The 15,735-nt window shown below is 39.7% G+C and overlaps 1 protein-coding gene across 2 annotated transcripts in view; it reads right to left on the bottom strand.

The window, feature by feature from the left end:
• Positions 1-15,735, bottom strand: part of CAMKK1 (calcium/calmodulin dependent protein kinase kinase 1) — a 315,340-nt gene that overhangs the window by 243,094 nt on the left and 56,511 nt on the right. The gene's annotated exons all lie outside the window — the stretch shown is intronic.

Here is a 15,735-nt window from a genome sequence, read left to right as displayed (position 1 = left end):
ATTACTTTTGACACTTATGAAATGCTTGTAATTTTACTTCAGTATACTATAGAAACATCTGACAAAAAGGCCTAAAAACAATAAAGCAGCAGGAAACTTTGTGAAAATCAATACACTCTTTGAGAAAGCCCCATTTGAAGGGGCGAAATGCGTCAGTGACTCCCCCAAATTGCACGGCATCATTGGCATATAGACAGTTCACTTTGGATGTATTATCCCCAACAAACTGCAAGCCGACCGCTGTTCTGCATAGCGGCATCACACGGAGGTGGATAATTACAGGCTGTAGCCCAGTGTTCACAGCAGGTAAGCGGACGTCCAAGGGAGACAGAGTTAATGCTGACAACGTCAGCCCAGCTCCGGCAGCCACTCACCATACTTGGGAAGCCGACATCAATAAGACACCTCAGCGCCTACAGCTTTATACGGCTACGGTTGGCCCAGCTCTGGCAGCCGCTCACTTCACCTGGGAAGCCGACTTCATTAAGCCACTGTAGCGCCGTACAGTTCTTCACGGCTAAGGACAGGTACAATTTATACAGCGGTACATATATCTGGCCATATAATTTGCACGTGACATTTTTGTTTGGACACCAATTCACCAATGATTTATTTGATTAAAACTGTCCATGATATTCCAATGTGTCAAGCACATAAGTGATTTATCAACATAGATACTAATGTATATTAGGGTAACATTGTCTCAATATAAAGAGGTATTTTATCATTAATTGTGAGATAATTGTCTTCATTAAATCTGATATATTATTTATATAATAAAGAATTTTATAAAATTTTATAGTTTTTGGAGCCATGACTGTTTTATATACATGTGTGGATTCTGCTGTCTCACAATAAGAGCATTATTAGCGCAGTCTGAGATTAATTCAAAACCAATACTTGTGTCATTCTCAAAACTTTTGACCATGGCTAATGTGCGTGAGAGGCCGATGTGCTTTGATGGTACCGATGTATATGCAGGACTGCGAGGTATTATGGATGCGAGAAAGCAGTAGTGGTAGTCTCTATGCTGGCTGAGCTCCGGCTGGCATTAGCATATTTTCGCAGCTGCATTGCATGCGATTATGCAGTTGCGATCCCAATTGCGTTCGATGCTGAATCATGCCCAGAATTAATTTATAGCAAACTGGGGTTAGGTTGTGTTTTTACTAAACAATCTTTACAACAGGATCATAGATTTGTGCCACTTAATTTGGTTGCAGGATATTGTTGTTTGCTAGTAATTGACGATACACTAGAATTTGTGAACACCAAGGAATACATTTACTATAATGCCACTTTTTAAAGATGCCATATCTTCGGTTGTTACAGCCATTGGCTTTAAAGGGGCAATAATATTAAATACAAAACCAAGCATGGTTTGTATTTAATATTAATGCCCCTTTAAATCCAGCAACCTAAATTGAAAAAGGTGCAGCAGCTGTCGAAAGCACTGCATTGTACATTTACCCCCTAAGGGTATTATTATAAATGTAGTATTTTTTTTTTAATTTGTGTCTACATTGTTGAACATGTGATTGGTTGAGATCTACAAAGTTAGGGAGCTTGGGTAGCAGTAATCTGGCTCCAATTAGCAAAATGACAGGCATCTGAATGGGATCATTTTAATCATTATACTGTACAGCCAAGTGGTGCTGTGCTGCTTTCAAACATCCTAGCTCCAAATGCCCAAGCAAGAAAAGAATGCTATTAGTTAATGTACTGCTATACTGTATTATTAGTTTGTTTAGGGCTCAGTTGGCATAGAAAGAGCTGAATGATTTCAAGAGCAGCTGTCTTTCCTTCTGCAAACATGAAGTACTACACTATGCTTGTCAGCAGTGCTAATCATATCGGCAAAGCCTCTTTTCATCTGCACACCTAGGTGACCGCTGCACTAGGATTAGCTGTTGCCGCATTTAGTACAGTAAGGACTTTATCTTCATTGTGTTTAGTGGATGATTGTGAAGGCATTCCTCCCATGCAAGAATTTTATACCACAGCGCTTTCCCCTTCCAAATCTAGCATTTATTTTCATGCTGCGAGAACACTGCTGACTGTCTGTTGAAATGTTAATGGTTCATGTCATGTTTATCATGGCTGGGATACTGGTCATGCATTCCAGGCATCCTTTGCCCCTGGAAAACAGAGCAATAAAATCTAACATTTTGCTCATATAACTATTTTAAGGTGCAGTAATATAAGGTGTTGCCAATATTACTTCCTATGGTTAAACGAGCATTGCTCCCCTATATAGTATTTGCATGATCTAAGGAAGCCTTGCTGAGATAAAGAATGTAAGAGTTAAAACCAAGAACCTTTTTAGGCAAGTAAATTAAATCAGAAGTCTGGTCATAATGTTATCATGAGACATTCAGGTATTATTATTAATGAAGAGAATTCTTACAACTCATTGGTAAATACGACAAATGGGTGTATACAGTGATATAGTATAGTGAAATATACTGTAGACATAACAGCAAACCAGTACCACCTTTGCAATTACAATCTGGTACTTACGATATCACAACAGAATTAATAACTTTTTAACCATGTCAAGTAATACACAGAAAACAGACCGTGTGCCACCATTTAGAGCAATATATCAGTGCCCCTATGTGCGGATTATGCTCTTATGTGAACACACCATTGTATATTCATTCATTAATGTGAGACACTAAATGATAGAGGTCCTTGAGAAACTATAGGATTACCAAATCCCACTCATTTCTCTAACACAAACTTGAAATAAAGAGACATTCAATGCCATTGCAGGGCATTGCTCTAAACTAGAAACATTTTGTAACAATTTTAAAAGCATTTATACGATTTTGCAATCAACAGATTTCAGTTATTAACTAATCATTTGGAATATAATGGTTATAGTGCTTTTTTTCTGGCAGTACTCTGCGTCATGCAGTGCTGGAAATTTTTTGAGTATAATTTTATAATGCTCATAACTAGTTCTGGAAACCGGAAAAAATTTAATTTCATAAATGAGTGAAATAGGAATCTGAAGACTTGTTCAGAGTATAGAAGCTACTATAAATCTTGTAACTTTAGGTGAGTAATGTACCTTTTTTCATAGAAAGAAGCACTGGTTAGAGTAAGTCAACATGCACACCCCCTGGCAGCCCAAGTTATCTCCTGACTGGGCTACACCTTTGTGTGACTTACTGTATGGGGCACCAAAATTACGAATATATTTGTAAAGGTTTTGATCTGTATTGTTTTTTTGAATCCATACTTTTGTAATTGAAACTTTGCATTCTATTACATTCTTAGAAGTCAATCCAATTAGGTGTGAGTTTGCAAGTGCGAGTTTGTTTTATGAAACTCTCACTCCAGAGATACTCTCGATCCAATTGGAAATGCCAACTCATCCTATGAAAAGGTGGGGAAACCATCCTGGACCCCAAAAGATTTACAATTTTGTTAGAATCATACAGAAGGCTGTTATTAGGCTTAAGGAAAGTACTGGAGGTTTTTGAATGTCAAATGGCTGATTTGTGCTCTTTAAAAAAATAAATAAAAAAAATGTATTGAATCAAACGAAAAATGCAAAAAAAGTAGGACAAAAAAAATTAAAAATATGATTTTGTGGTTATTTGGAGGCCAATACATTTTTTCAAAACATTTTGAAAAAATTATCAGTGTCGATTATTTTTCATTTTAAAAATATTTTAATTAAATTTAGGGTGCCTAAACTAACAAAAAAGTTGATTTGGGGGTAATTTGAGGAGATTTATTTTAACACCCAAAAATGACATGTAATTATTGGGCCAATTAAGCTGACATAACCAGACACCTAATTAGCCATTAGGGTGGATGTCTAAGGGGTTCTGGTGTCCCAACATTCTTAGCTTAAAATAAAGAATTTCCCTACCATCTGACACCATCAGGGGGTGCGCACAAAAAAACGCAAGTTTCCTCTGAAAAAAATAAAAGGGTGAGTTTGGAATTGGATTGCCACATCACTTCGAAGTGCGAGTTTGCCCTGAAAACGGCTTGCACAAGCCAGCTTTCACTAACTCGCATCTAATTGGATTGACCTCTTAGAGCAATCTAGTGTACAGTACTATACAAGAACACATTTAAAAAAAATTCTCTCCTTATCTGACATCAGTTATCCCACGCACTAATTTATCTACTGGGGTTACCAAGTATCCATTTGTACCATCCATGAATACTACAACCGATGGTTATTTTGCTAATCCGTCTGACTTCCAGATATGGGTGTATCTATACCAGATAATGTAATCTAGCGAAGCCAGAGAGGCTTCACTGGACCCATGCTGCGTTATACAACTATGCACATACAGCATTCAGCTGCTGGGAACAAAGAAGAGGTCGTTAAGCAGGGAGATCCAAGAAGTAACAATACAAAATGAAAGATACCGCCAGTTGCAGACCATATTAATAAATAGAGCACTAAATCTGGGCTGCATAAAACTTTTTGTTGATCTAGTTCTCTCACATTGTATTTCAAACTAAATGGGACACAAGAGAATAGTGCATCACATAGATCATTTAGGCCATACCATGATATATGCAGCTCTAACACTACATGGAGAAAATGCCTGTGTCGGTTTTCCAGGGTAGTCCCTGTAAAGGTGGTTTAAAATGGTACGATCCCACTGCTTGACGCAATCACTGAGTGACAGGACCAACAGTTATTTCACTATGGCCAAGCACCCACAGGTGTCCTATCATCCCCATAATAACACCTGCAGCGATATGGGCACTTATATTTGAAAGCGGGAAGTCCCCTCTTTCAAATTATGTGGCTCATTAGTAGCTATTATATGGTAAACATCATACATATGTATGTATTTTTTACGTATATTGGTGGGAGGACTAAAGTCCCCCAGTCATGCCAAAAATTACAACTGTAAACATGGGGGCACCCACAGATGGAGGAAAGGCACAATGTGCCCTATCTCTCCCATAGTGTCCCGCATACACACACAGGGGCACTCTACTTTGAAAGATGGGAGTTTCCTCTCTCATATGATGTGCCCCCTTCACTAGTTATTGTCTGGTGATCATCAGACAGACAATAACTGAAACAGTACACAACAATACATTTTTCTACAGATCGAGAAGAATCTAAAGCCCATATCTCCTCATCTTGTAATTAATAAAAAAAAAAAAAAAAAAAGGGGTCCCATATTTATTGCGGTACGTTGGAAGTTTTAAAAAAAAAAAAATGTAAGGTCTTGTTGGGCTACTATATTATTCCTACACATAGTAAGAGATTAAATTGAGATGAAAACATATATGTAAAAAATAAAATGCATAATAATTTTGAAGTGCATATCTTTTGGTGTAAACTCAGAAGCCTCCCGTTTGCTATTTTGGAAAGCAAGACTAATGTTGAAACAAGAACTACTGTACAAAGTTTTTTTTTGTGTGTGGTGCTCATAAAAGAAAAAAAATAAAATAATCATATTTGCTTTTGGTTTATCGAAAATTTCATCTAAAGAAAAAAAAAACCACAACACTTTTTTGGCCATTTAAATTTTTTTGTGATGTTTTAAACTGAGCAAAAAGACTAGCAGTATTTTCAGAAAATACTAAATCTTCAGAGGTATAACGTGTAGTTACTGTGTAAAAGATAAAATCAGCAAAGGGGTGAAATAAAACATCAGCAATGATAAGGGTTAATGCATAACATATACAATACGCTAGACTGAATGTGCCGGCTCATGACAGGATAAATTAGGGTTTTTTGGAAGTAAATATTTCAACTTAGGGGTATATTTACTATAGTGAGCGTTTATAGAAGTGGAGGTGTTGTCCATAGTAATCAATCAGATTCTACCTACTATAGTCTATAAGGTGCTAAATCAATAACTAGAATCTGATTGGTTGCTATGGGCAACACCTCCACTTCTATAAACCCGCACTTTAGTAAATATACCCCTTACTACACAGATGTGTTTTTTTCCTCGGAGCATAGAAATTGAAAAAAAAAAACACAACCACCTTTAGCACAATAAACCATTGTGACCACCAAATAATTTATTAATTACTTGCATGTTTTTCTTTATTTTATCCTTAACTACTTGCAATTTTACAAATCTAAGAATTACTAATTAAGAATTAACTAATTGTTATTTTACAATTCCAAGATAAGCAAAAATATGTGAGTTTTGCTTAATCCTGTAAGCCCTATGTGCATTAAAAACAAATTGTTTTAGAAAACTATTTTCACATTTCTTGAAGAGATTCGTCTAAAATATTATATAAGTACAGTAATACCTTTTAATTATAAATATTTACAATATATTCAATTAGTTGCGAGCATAGCAAAAATCCCGCACCATGGTGGTTCCTGCAGATGTGGGATTTTTACTATTCAATTAGGTGTGGGCTTTTCATTTTTTTAGTGCCTGGGAGGTTTGTTTTTTTCAGCACCTCCAGAGCATGTCTGATTTTTCCCAAAATTGGTAGTTTTAGGAAAAATCAGTGAGACTTACTTTGGGACCCCGGCGGCAACCGCCCTGTGGACTAATTAAGCAATTGGAAATTTCAAATTAGCTTAATTTTTCACATTCCGAAGCTATGTCTTTTTATTCAGCGTTGGGAGCCGGGTCTTCTGCAGCAGGGAGAGTATGTGAGTGTTTGTAACTGCGTATGAGTGAGTGTGTTTGTGAGTGACCCACGGCGCATGTGACCCCCCCTCCCTCCGTGTGTGTATACTCCCCATAGCCGGCGCTGGGAGAACTACATCTACCATTAGCCATTGCGCCCCCCTGCAGCTCCCTCCTCAGTGACAAGATGACGGGGAGGCCACCGGGAACCGCAGAGACCCCCGGATAGGGAAGTATCATTATATTATAATTATTATAATTGGGAATCGGGAGCGCGCATACCTACGGTAATCCAAATTGTGAGCTAGATTTTTTACCTCGCTAAACCTTGCCCCTAATTGAATATGCCCCATAGAATTATCTTGTCCGCCATATGAATTACACAGTAATACAAGTATTGTGGATATTCGCCTTAGCAGGCATCTGTTATGTAAATCTATTACAATTCAGAAATGAATCATTTACATTTCAATGTATGTGATCAGTTAGTTACAGTATATACAGTAAACGGCTCACCCGCCAACCTTAAACACTATTTACTCTGACAAAACAAGAAGAGATTCTATAATTTAGTTGACCTTTGCTTTTGCCCTACCTCAGTAATAATCAACCACGATGCTCACACATTATCTTGACATTATATTAATATGAAAAACAGTTTCTAAATGACCATAGACAGATAATAGGGCACAACAGGGGTCTCCCACTAATTAATTGATCCTCTCCTACCATTTAATTGGTCTGCTAAACTCCTTATTTGTGAGACAGCGCAGAGTGCTATTCAGAAACTGTACGTGCCCGCTGTCTGGAGCACTGACAAAATGGACAACTTTCACAAGCTGGATGGAAGTACAGATGTATCCCTACTCATCTCTGCTGCACTAGTGTGAAACAGCCGCTTGTGGCGCCACTCATCACGTAAGCCTTGGCTGGCCCCGGGTGTCTTTTTTGTGCTAAAACTGTGTCTAAGGCGCAATGCGATGCGACTTGGAAACACCAGAAGACTGTGCTGATTAATCTGCTATGCGATACTTGTAGAGACTGTAGCACACAGATATACATCAGCATACAGTGGCTGCAGCATTGTTACACGCCAAGTGCCATTTCCATTCTCAGTAGCACACAGATATACAAGTGTCACATATCACATTATTCAGCACAGTCTCCTGGTGCTTCTTAGTTGCATCACATTGTGACGCATTTTCCGCAAAAGACCCCCCCCCCCCGAAGCTAACAGGGCTGCGTGGGACTCGGCGGCTTACTCACGCCAGGCATATTGCGCTGCATGGCATATTGAGGCTAGCTTAGTAAGGACACATCTGTACAAATTCTGAAATGACAGGTATAACACACACACACACACACATATATATATATATATATATATATATGTAGCATGTTTGGGGCCTGTACCACTAATATTTAATTGTCCAGAGGCCTCCACAAATATTAATCCAGCGCATGTTTAATATATAGCTATTACTTGTTTATTTCCATTTACTGGCACATGGCTCCTTGTAGTATGGACACAGAATACAAAGTATAAACCAATCATCAAGGAGGAGAAAACTGGATAATCTGTATCATATGTTAAGTACAGACCATGTGTTCATTATCAGCCACTTCTCACTATTCAGTAATCCAACGTATGCAATTCTACATTACTCTGCTGGGAAACACAGATTACAGTAAGTGGATGTCACAGTAAAATACTCACAGGCCAAAATCAGGAACAGAAAATCTCTCAAATTCAAGGAGATTGAAATGAGAAAGCCAGGGTTATGCCGATAAGAACGGCAAAATGTATATATATATATATATATATATATATATATATATATATATATATACTGTATCTGAATTGCCAAAGTGCCTTAAAAAAACAAAAACACAACAAAACAACAAAAACTGCAGAACTTTTAAGCAATAGGTTTACAACAATGGACAGGGCCTGATTAAGGGTTCCAAACACCTGTAGCAACCATCTCCACTACACAAACAACCTTTATCTGCCTAGACAATAACATTTTTAGTGCAAGAGTCTAAAAATGAAAACAATCATGAAACCACCCAGTTGACCAAGATGGCGCTGTGGCACATTGTGCATAAGGTAAAGGATTTAGCAGCAAGTTACATGGTAAAATTGGCATAGCCATCTGGCTTTCAATTTGAGAACTGCAGGTCTTTCCCCTCAACAACCCCACAGGGTAGCTGAACAACAATTAGGTTTCTATTTTATTCTCCCGCTGCTTTCTCAGTGGTGCCATCCCATTCCCCCTCCCAAGCCCTTGTGCCCTAGGCTGCTGCATAACCAGGCACTGACAATGGATCTCTAAGACCCAGAACCATTGATAATTTTTAAATCACATTCAAATAAACAAAATATTAATCATTTGTAGGGTATTTGACACTAGGCCCTGCACACTGGGAATGGTTTTTGGGATAGGTGTGCACGGAAACAGTATGGCCGGTGGTTCGAATCCCGACAGCGGCTGCCCGACACAGGAGGAAAACCAGATCGTCCTAAGTACTAACTAACCTAATTCTATCCCCTAACCCTCCCTTAGGGGTGCCTAACCCTAACCTCCCCCCCAAGTGCCTAAACCTAACCCCCCTTTCTCAGCAGCCTAAACCTAAGTCCCCCGGGGGGGTGCCTAACCCTAACTCCCCTTCCCCTAACCTAAACTTAACCTCTCGGGGGGGTGCCTAACCCTAAGTCCCCCCCGGGAGCCCTAAACCTAACCCTCCCCCTCCCCGCGGCTGTCCGCGCCCAGCTTACCTTCGATCGGTAAGCCGGGTGTCAGGCTTCCGGCGTAGGTCTACTGACAGGCGTCGGGATTTCGATGCCTGTCATTAGTGCCTTGCCGGGATTAAGCAGTCGGGAAGCCGGCTGTCGAGATTAGGTCCGCCGGCTTCCCGACTGCATGCCGTGTGCACAGGCTGTGTGTAACAAAGTCCCCCTTCTCGGCCAATGACATTGAAGTGTTGGATTGGTGCTCTGCAGACACCACTGCTGCACAGCCTCATTCCCAAGTACACTGCCAGGATTGGGGCGTGCCGTTTCCCGTGCTGAGTGACTGCATATGTACAGATTGGAGCTGTCCAAGTAGGGAGAAGGCGCACACCCCATGAGCAAGCTTGTGTGTTACGATACACAAACAATGTTGGTCTGACAATCTGACAACTCTGGCACTTGCAAGACGGACTAGTTTGCTTAACTGTACAAGGGGGCTGGTCTCTCATTCTAAAAACACAGTTTGTGACAAAGGATTAGGAACAATCATCCTACTAGTTGGACTTCAGCTGCTGTATGCCTTCACTACTGTATTGGGTTATTATTTTTTTTATTAGTATTTATCGGTTCTTCTTTGTGATAGCTATAACCCCAAACATTTTGTCTTCATTTCACAGTAACAAAAGTAAAAAAAAATAAGAGAAATGAAAATTAGTAACAGTAAATAGTTTCACAACCTTTTTTGCTGTGTGTAATGCTGGGTACACACTGACAGATATATTGGCCGATCAATTGATTGGGGCATCCTGCTGTGTATACGGGTGGCCAGCCGACTGCACGTACACTTGCAGCGTTGGCCGCGAGGAGGGGGGCATGACACGCCCCCAGCCAGTGGGACCCACGGCCAGATGACAGATGATTGTTGTTCAGTGTGTATGAACAACCATCATCTACAAATATATCTGCAGATCAGTAAATCTGCAGATGTATCTGTAAGGTGTGTACCCAGCATTAGACTTCTCCCAGGCAGTTAATTAATTCGTTTTTTCGCCCCCCCCCCCCAACCATTCCAAAAGCTTCATATTGCTTCTTTACCCAGACGTAATAGAGACAGAGGAGCTGTAGAGGGATGTGGTTAAAATGCCATCGGAGAGGATTCTGGTGGTCAGAATGCCAGTGCTGGAATCTAGACACCTGTAAGAATCCCGGCGCCAGCATCCCGACTGCCGTACTACCGAAGTTAAGTATCGGGGTTAGGGAGAGGGTTAGCGCTAGCATTAGGCACTAACGGGGTTAGGTTTAGGGTGGGGGAGGGTGAGGTTAGGTTTAGGCACTAGGGAGGGAGGTGAGGGTTAGGCACCGGGAAAGGGAGGGTTAGAATAGGGAGGGTTAGAAGAATAGGGAGGGGGGGGGTTAGGATACTGACCGACAAAGTGGCTGTATTCGAACCCTGTCAGGATGCCAGAGTCAGGACAAGTAGCCTAGCGAAGGCTTATTTTAAAAAATTTTTATCTCATATGAATGCCTGAACGGTTTTCTTTTAGGACGATTAAAACAGGGATTTAGTTGTACTTTAAACAGAATAGATTCACAGTTACAGGAATTGCAGAATTCTTCTCCTCAATGGCACCCTGTCATGGGGCTGTGTGTAGTGGGCATGGATCTGGGGTACGCATGTGACGTTTATGTTGTGCACTAGGTAGTGGGCATGGAGCTGCGATGCATAACACTTATCTTCTGCCATACTGTGCACATACTTTCATTTTCACTACCATGCACAGCAGTGGCGTGCGGTGGGGTTCATTGGCTAGTGAGGCTGTGGCTAGTATCAAATACAGATTTACACACATAGTATATGGACTCGAAAGAGGTACCTCAAATCCACCATTCAATTGGCAGGTTGCATAATAACATACATTCCCCTGTATCTCAACAGTATTTACAGTACAGGATAACTTAAAGCAAACAGCACAGTAACTAAATATCAAATTTGACTATTTCCACTGTAGAAATGATTAGCATAATATAAAGCAGATACTTATGACACAGAATATGCATCATAAGTATCCTCTTTGTATTTATTTTAATCATTAATGACAGGGGAGGCTCTGCCTCCCTTGACTGCACGTACCTGATGCATGGTTTCTTTTTACCTCTTTACACATGCTTTTTCTCTGTGCTGGATCACATGTTATAGACACAAGTGTGCTGTGTGTTAGTAGCCGCGATAGCAATAGCGTCTGAGCCTGTATCACACCTGCAATGCGGCTGCTTTACGTTCAGCTCTGTATTGCCCACAATGTGGGGCAGGATGCAGCCAACTGCACAACAGGTAAAATATTTTATAGTGTGTAAAAACCATTTTACCTTTTTCAAATATACTATTAATATCAAACTTATTAGAGAAGATTTTTTTGACTAAGCAACAGAAAAAAAAATTTAAATACCACAATAAAGAAAGTTTAAGGGTTACTACGGGAGTTTTTCTTTTGCTATGTTCTTATAATGCATTTGGAAACCCCCTGTAGAAATCTTGTGTTTGCCTCTGTAGTTCATGGCATTTCCCTTTTTTCCTATACTACTCACAATTGACCAGATTAAGAGTTGTTATTATTATTATTATCGTTTATTTATATGGCGCCACAAGTGTTCCGCAGCGCCTTACAAAGTACACAAACAAATAATTTGAATAATAATAATAATAACGGACTTACAGTAAAAAATAGGACAAGGACATGGATAATATACATTGATACATAAGTGACCATAACACCTAGATATGCAACAGAGCGTAAGCAACCAAGTGTTAGGAGCCATGGTGGGGGATAAGAAGTAGGTGAAAGTAAAGTAAGGAGAAGCACAAGAGGGTAGAGGCCCTGCTCGTAAGAGCTTACATTCTAAAGAGTTGTACGCTAATGCAAATGAATTAGCGAATTTTGCCGCTTAGCAATTGCTAAATATGCTAATGCATCAGCCAGCAGAATTTGTATTGAACTGATTCGAATCAAGCAAAAGAACACGTCTCACGTATGTTCAGACGACAAGACAGTCCTCCACACGATTGATCGAATGTATCTAATTTACCTGGTGAAGTTCATAGATTTAATGTATCTGTAATATAATAAGCTACTTGGGATTTGTTATTTTCACAAATCTGGAATATGATAGAGAACAAATATAAACAATTTATTTCAAGTTATGTTCTGCGACCGCCAATGTGTTTATTGGTGCTCGCTTGGTTTTGGATAATAATGGAAAATTTGAGAAAAAGATGGATAAAGCAATGTATGTTTTTTAAGTTAATCTCTACAGGTGTCTCTCTAACCTTCCCCCCCTTATGATGAGCTTATCTTGCTTAAACTGCAGAATGTACACACACCTGAACCTCCCTGCTTGCTGGGATGGGGAGGAGGTGGTTTTTATGATATCTCTGAGTCAACACGTCCATCCACGTCAGGGTATTGGCTAATGCAGCTATAACAAATCCTGGAGCTATGTCATCTTGCCCTGACAATATTTTGGGATAGTTTCTTGGAACATGGGGGGTCTTAATTCTCCCATCAAACGTAAAAAAGTGGTCTCTCATCTTAAAAAACTTCGCCCACAAGTAATATTCCTTCAGGAAACACACTGGTTGACAGGTAGTGCATCATCCTTAAAGGCCCCTTGGCTGGATCAATGTATTTCAGCGGATTACAAACGGAAAGCTAGGGGGGTGACAATTCTATTGCATAGAGATCTTCAATACACCATTTTAAATACTGTATCAGATCCTAACGGTAGATATCTTCTATTAGATGTAGAAATCTGGGGTTTCAAATATACTTTAATTAATATCTACGCTCCTAATGTTGCAACTTCCGAATTCCTACAAGATTTTACCCATTTCTTGGCTCTAAGGAACAATTATCCTATCATTATGGGTGGTGACTTTAATTTAGTAAATAATCCCTTTATAGATAAACAACCTGTCCCACGTAATCCAAACTCTCCAGTTTGGAAACAGATTCAGCTCCTCCGCTCAGCCCTCCAGCTCACTGACATTTGGCGCCTTCTCACTCCAACTGATAAATCTTTTACGTTCTACTCGGGGGTTCATAAGTCATGGTCTAGAATAGATCTCATCTTATTATCTGATTCCTTGGTTACACGGGTGGGAGAAACGGACCTTTTGAATATTGTTGTTTCAGACCATGCTCCTATATTGGTGACCTTGGAAAGAAAACAGCAGGCGGGAGGACAGAGAGGATGGCGCTTTCCCAGTTATTTGTACAACTCAGCTGATTTCAAACAATTTCTGACTGATAAATGGATGTTGTTTGTAGATGACAACATAGAACACTGGGATACTCCCACTTTATTCTGGGGCACCTCAAAAACCGTCCTCAGAGGCCACATTATAGACCATGTATCTCGATTAAAAAAAAAAGTCAAATGCTGACTACCTCGCACTACATAACTCATTGAATTTGGCCTTACAAAATCATATGGCTAACCCATGTGACGAGACGTTAGCTAGATACACTGAAGCCCAACAGTTATTAAATGACTTTTTATTGTCACAAGCTCAACGGAATTTAGTTTTCTCTAAATTTAAATATTATAAATGGGGCAATAAGACTGGCCGACTCTTAGCAACAATGTCCAAGAGTAAGACATACAAACGATATATAACGGCGTTACGTCACCCCCAAACTAATCAAATATTGACTTATTCCAGGAGCATCCTGGAACAATTTGACAGTTATTTTAGTACCCTATATTCAACTCTTCCGTTTGAAGCAGAGCATCATAGCCGACTAATGCAAGAAGCACATTTACCTAGCATATCTGTAGAACAGTCTGAGTCGCTCAGCCTGCCAGTTACACAATTAGAAGTTAGTTCAGCCATTTCTCAGCTACATCTCCATAAATCTCCAGGCCCGGATGGGCTGTCAAATGAGTTTTACAAGATGCTCCAACCACACATAGCCCCTACTTTAGTAGAGCTATTTAATAATATCTTGCAAAACCATACACCCTTTCCCTACTTTAACTCTGCTTACACTATTTTGATCCCCAAGCCCAATCGAAACCCTCAGGAAATAGATACATATAGACCAATAACGTTACTTAATTCGGATATAAATATATTTGCAAAACTCATGGCAGATCGATTGCAAAACATTCTCCCCCAAATACTAACGATACATCAATTAGGATTTGTGCGAAACACGCACTCTGTTAAAGGCATACGCTCAGCCATAGCGGCAACAATTGCCTCTTCACAATCACATGCTTCTAAAAATATATTACTGAGTTTAGACACAACAAAAGCTTTCGACACAGTTCTTTGGCCACATCTATACTCGGTGCTTAGAGCTAGAAACTTTCCCTCTTTGTTAATTGACCTAATTCATTACCTATATACCTCGCCAACTAACATCCTACAAATCAACGGCCACAACAGTGCGCCCATTACTATGTTTCGAGGAACTCGTCAGGGTTGTCCCCTGTCTCCAATTCTATTTAATTTGGCAATAGATCCCTTATTACGTCTTTTACAAAATGACTTAGAATTTCATGGGATCAAGATAGAAAATAAAGAAATCAAACTCACTGCCTTTGCAGATGATATTCTGCTTTACATATCAAACCCAGCAGAATCACTACCTAAAATTTTTCATATTTTGAAGCAATTTGGAGACTGCTCGGGATTCCAAGTTAATTGGTCAAAGTCTGTAGCGCTTCGACTGGGCTCCGGAAACTTTTTGGTAAATGGTTTGGGGGAGGCTGAACTAAAATGGAGATCGGACTTTATAACCTATTTAGGTATTGTTATACCACGGAGGCCAAGTCTTCTGTACGAGCTAAACTACACGTCTGCTATCCGGGGGATGTCTGGTGAGCTGGAGGGCTGGAAATCACTGCCACTATCATATACAGGCAGGGCAAATTTAATCAAGATGGTGTCATTCCCTAGATTGTTATATTTGATCCAAGTTTTACCTTTAATGTTGACACCCAAAGACACCCAACAACTTAATTTCTTATTTCGGAAGTTCATATGGAAGGGCAAGCGTCCCCGTATTGGGCTTATAAAGTTGCAACAAACTGTAACTAATGGGGGAATTAATTTTCCAGATGTCCAGCTGTATTGCCAGGCGGCCCATCTTAGATATCTCAAGGATTGGTTACATTGTCATGATAACTATGCAGTTACCTCTCTGGAAAGGGAATTTCTTCAGGGGGGCGATCTAATATCTTTCTTACATCTATATGATCAAGAAATTTTACCCCAATACCGTGATAACCCTTTATTATGGTCGGTCAGAAAACTGTGGTGCATTACACGCCACAAAAATAATTTAAACGCTCATAACACATTATTTCTCCCATTAATATCAAATCCAGACTTTCAGGAAG

This window comes from Taudactylus pleione, unplaced genomic scaffold (assembly GCF_031769625.1).
Source record: "Taudactylus pleione unplaced genomic scaffold, aTauple2 ptg000687l, whole genome shotgun sequence".
Taxonomy (NCBI): Eukaryota; Metazoa; Chordata; class Amphibia; order Anura; family Myobatrachidae; genus Taudactylus; species Taudactylus pleione.
This window is presented reverse-complemented; position numbering and strand designations above follow the sequence as displayed.